We start from the raw sequence: 4,873 nt of genomic DNA, 5'->3' as shown, positions 1-4,873 counted from the left end.
GCTTTGCTACATGGTTCTAGCTAACACTACTCTCACACTGCTGACTTCAATTACACATTGCTGCTGTCTTTGGTGATGACTGCTGACTGGGCTGTGTGGTATTCCACTCTGACATAAGTAAGCATTCTCCAGTGGTGGTAAATGGAAACTCTTGAGGTCACATCCATATCAACATCTCTCATCCATCATTGCATCTCGCAGTGACTGCACTTACTTGTGGTTCTGTCGTTTGGTACCAGCCTTGCCTTTGGATTTGGACCTATGGACAACTTGCTCGATCACAGGGTGCATGCCTGCATCCAGTGATGTAGAAACTGTAGTCAGCTTGATAGCAAGTGGAACTCTTGAGGTGGTGTGGCAGCTGTTTGGGGTAGTGCCTCCATGTACATCAGCTCAGGCTGACATTGGCAATGTCAGTGAGTGTGGGGGTAGTAGCGTGAAATCAAGCTTCATTTGAACTCTCAACAGACAGAGAGGCGGAGAGGACTGCAGCTGTGGATTCCAGTGGCAAGCTCGGTCTGTGAGTAAACATTTTGTGGCTGAATCACTGACATGAGAGCATTACAGCTGGTTCTGGTGATGCTGGTGTAGCAACACAAAGCCTTGAATAATGTAAAATGAACATCCCAAAACGTTTGTGATGGCATCATGTTCCCAACACTATTTATTGCCAAAAACTTTAAAAAATACTTCATCTTGTGCCAGAAACTTCACATGGCAAGGATCCAAATGAGGAAAGAAATATCTTCACAGTTTGGTCCAATGTGTGGGAAGAACAGAGTTTCTCCATGTGACTTTTGAATGTTCAAATGAACTATTCAGCTTCTCCATTAGACTGAGACTTAGTCACAAGGCAGCACAAAACTGTTGAAAATCAGCTGGTGTGAATTTCAATTCATTGTCCAAGACAAGGATTTCAGGAAGGTCTGCAAGACAAATAGAACACAAAGCCAATATCGTACTAGCAGTAGGGGTGGATGTCTTGGGGACAACAAAAGGAAATGCACCTACCACCAAAAACCATTTGATGGTACAGACCTGCACTACAATATGGATGCATTGCCACAGTCCAGGCAGATGTGCTCACTCAAAATTAAGTGTTGCGGTGAAGATAACTGATGCTCCACAATGCAGTGAGAGGTCATTTTCTTAATTTGACCATGCCCTGCCAAGTACAACGATGTCAAGCAAATTGCTTCATGTAAACTATAACCAAGTAACCTTGGTGCGACTGAGACAGATCTCCCCATTGTAGGGAGAGAGGAATCACAATCTGTGCATCATTATTCTTTGTATGCAATGACAGAACACTTGTCTGTGCAGGTAGCAAGTGATGATACAAAAAATTGCAGTGAAATGATAATTAAATCAAGTCCCTAAGCTGTCGACAGGCGTTGATATACATCAATAGTGACAGTTGAAAATGTGTGCCCTGACCGGGGCTCAAACCCGGGATCTCCTGCTTACATGGCAGACGCTCTATCCATCTGAGCCACCGAGGGCACAGAGTATAGTGCGACTGCAGGGATTTATCCCTTGCAAGCTCCCCGTGAGACCCACATTCCCAACTTAATGTCCACACACTATATTCGTAGTGCCCCTGCCCATTACACTCATTGCTCGTGGCAGACAATTTACCGAGTCCTGTAAGAGTTCGAGCAATGCATATGCATCCAGCACAGAAGAAGAAGGTCAATGGTCGGTTAGCCTTAATTATATGAAGATGGTATTCATTCTTTTAGACATGTCCGAAAGAGCAGATACCATCTTCATATAAAAAATAGCAGTGTGCCACTGGATGGGAAATTTGTTTCAAACTACTTGGCTGCCCCTGCCACATATATTGCAAAACCACCTGAAGACATGGGTCAGAAGCAGTTGCTTCACCACTCTGCCAAAAACTGACACAAAAATTTTGAAGACTTTCAAACTACTGAATATTGAATTGATCACAGGATTACACAGATGAATCAAATACTGTGTTTGATGGCTCTTGATCTTCCACCATAACGGAGTGCATCAACATGAGGTAGCAAATATGAGGTAGCCAAGGAGGTAGAAAAGTGGGTTCTACAATGCCAAGACTGCTTGGTAGCTACAACAGGAAAACACAATTAATTAGCAGGAGTACAAAATAGGAAAGTATTTATTACTTAACTTTGTAGTCCATGATCTGTTGGTTGACAATTATAGAAGATGCGACTAGACTAAGTGTCTTTAGGATGACATAATTTACAAGTCACAAAGCTTGCAGCAACGAATTAATCTCTCGTAATCTTGAATGTCAAATCCGGTGAATTTGAAGACTAACTTGGAACTGGGCTACAAAGACTTGATGGCAGCAGTAACTGAGCTGCAGACGATGACTGACTAACATTGGCACTGTCTGACCACTGAGTGTGGCTATGAACTGTAGACTGGCACAACTGCACTACACTCCAGCTACACATGAAGTGGCCTAGCAGCGCCTAGTGGTGAGCATAAGCACTGCGACTGGCTGTGTACTCTTTGGCTTGCACAGCCATTCTTCTGTTCCATTTATCAAGAGAATCGCATCGGGCGGATCGATCTCTCAGGCGGAGGTGTGGTCATATGACAGACAACATCACAGTGTTGATGTCAACCAGTAAGTGAGAGAAGTCAGCATTTAATTGTTGTGCAGTGGGCCTGTACTTGTTTTGATAATTAAACAATATCATAGCCCAATGTTGCAATATTTGTGCTGCTCATGGTGGGAATGTGTGGGAAGACTTGAACAAGCTGGCAATTACTGTATTTACTCGAATCTAAGCCGCACTTTTTTCCGGTTTTTGTAATCCAAAAAAATGCCTGCGGCTTAGAATTGAGTGCAAAGTAAGCAGAAGTTCTGAAAAATGTTGGTAGGTGCCGCCACAACTAACTTCTGCCGTCGAATATATGTAGCGCTACCCAGGCTTGCTTTGCAGGCACAAAGATAAATACTGGCGCCAAAACCTCTGCGTCATTAAAAAAAAGGAAAAAAAAAACCAGGTGGAAGACGAGCTTTCTTTCGCCGCCCCGAGTTTCGACCACTGCATTTTCATACATTATCCGGCGAAGTAAATACAAATTCCGTATTGTTCATCTTCGAATGTAGCAGCATTTCAATGTACTACAAAAATCCAACTGGCAAGACTGTTTGGGGTTTTTGTCAATATGGCCAACTCTACATTCTTAATTTTATTTATTTATTTATTTATTGTATTTTTTTTACATGGAGACACCAACTGGTGTCTTTTGCAAACGTCTGTGAGAAGAGATGGTTGCTAATAGGAACTTTTGTGAATTGTGAATCACATGCTGTATTCTCTTCACCATAAGAATAATACAAATATAAACATTTTGCCTTGTATTCTTCCGTGTTTGCTGCTATCTCATTTAAATCCTGTCTGCCTAATAAAGTACGAAACTAGAGTGAGACAACAGCAAACACGGAAGAATATACATATCATGTCATGTTTATATTCGTATTATTCTTATGCCAAATAGTGATACAGTCAGAAATGAAGCACAGCAATTGACTAGATTTTTAAATCTAAGATGACTCTAATTTCTGTGCAGAATGTAATGTACTAAAGAGGCGTCTGCAAAGTTTTTCAAACGGAGAAAAATTTTCGCTAAACTCTCGTTCAGAACATCTTCTATCATACGCAGTCTATTATTTGGTTCTTGTTGATCATTATCAAAGAAAGCAGCAGTGTAAGTAACAACAAATAGCAGTCTCTTGCCATTGTTTCGCTAATGAGACAATGCCTCTTTTTTTTGTTTGTCTGTAAGTGGTGGTAGCGCATACAAATGCAAGCCTGGCCGCGAGCGGCGAGAGGCCGTAAACGTTCATTATCAGAATGCAACAAACAATGCATGACACAGTACAGTAATGCATTTTCAGCTTAGAGTGACGTAAACACCTATAACAAAGAGAACGGCACTTATGAGATCAAAGATACATAAGCAATCAATTCAAACCACACGAAGCACGTGAAAAAGGAAGGGTACCCATATAAATACGGACAGAGCGCCTGACGCATAGCAATGGCTACCTGGTAAAGCTTAACTGCTAAGCATACAACTCGAACCAAACTACTGCAGCTGTATCATCATTCATTTGACCTAAATTGTGTCTGATATTAAAATGGACCAACTTTGTTTCGATTTGGAGGTGCGCCCTAAAACTTTTCTCTCCCCTTGAATTTCGAGTCTCAAATTTCAGGTGCGGCCTAGATTCGGGAAATTTTTTTTCCTTGATTTCGAGTCTCATTTTTCAGGTGCGGCTTAGATTCGAGTGCGGCTTAGATTCGAGTAAATACGGTAAAAGCCAATTGCATGTAATCAAATAGAACTTCCAACCATACAGCTATTGGTGGAACTTGGTAATACCACAGGTAATGGCAAGGATCTTGTTTTTAAGATGACTGTAATTGCACTGTGCTTTTGCAAGTTATTGAGGAAAAATCAATATACCTACCACATGGACCATTTCTGTGGGAGAGCATAGCACCAGTCCCATAAGAAGATGCATCCACAGTTAATAGAAAAGTCTTAGCTGAATCAAAATGAACCAGAAGATGACTTAATAATGCGTCTGTCAATCGCTGAAATGCATCTTGACATTACTGGGACTACACAAGCAGAGCACCTTTCCAGCACAGCCAGCTCATAAGAGCAGCAATTTATGCAGTGTTTGCAAAGAATTTAATGTAATTGTTAGTTTCCCCATGGCAGCTTGGAGCCCCTTGCTATTACAGGGTGCCAACAGATATTTATAAAAACAGACAAGAACTAATTAGCAGGATGAATATCCTATGCATATATAACATGTCCTAAATATTCAAGTTCTTCATGGTAGTTGCAGTTT

The 4,873-nt window shown here is 41.4% G+C and overlaps 1 non-coding gene across 1 annotated transcript; it reads right to left on the bottom strand.

Annotated features, from left to right (window-relative positions):
- Window positions 1–1,428: 1,428 nt before the first annotated feature.
- Window positions 1,429–1,503, bottom strand: Trnat-ugu (transfer RNA threonine (anticodon UGU)). Its single transcript has one exon. It is a non-coding gene; the product is annotated as a tRNA-Thr (tRNA).
- Window positions 1,504–4,873: the final 3,370 nt, after the last annotated feature.

The sequence above is a fragment of the Schistocerca cancellata genome, chromosome 2, assembly GCF_023864275.1.
Source record: "Schistocerca cancellata isolate TAMUIC-IGC-003103 chromosome 2, iqSchCanc2.1, whole genome shotgun sequence".
NCBI lineage: Eukaryota > Metazoa > Arthropoda > Insecta > Orthoptera > Acrididae > Schistocerca > Schistocerca cancellata.
Note: the sequence above shows the minus strand (reverse complement) of the source record. Positions and strands in the feature narration are given on the sequence as shown.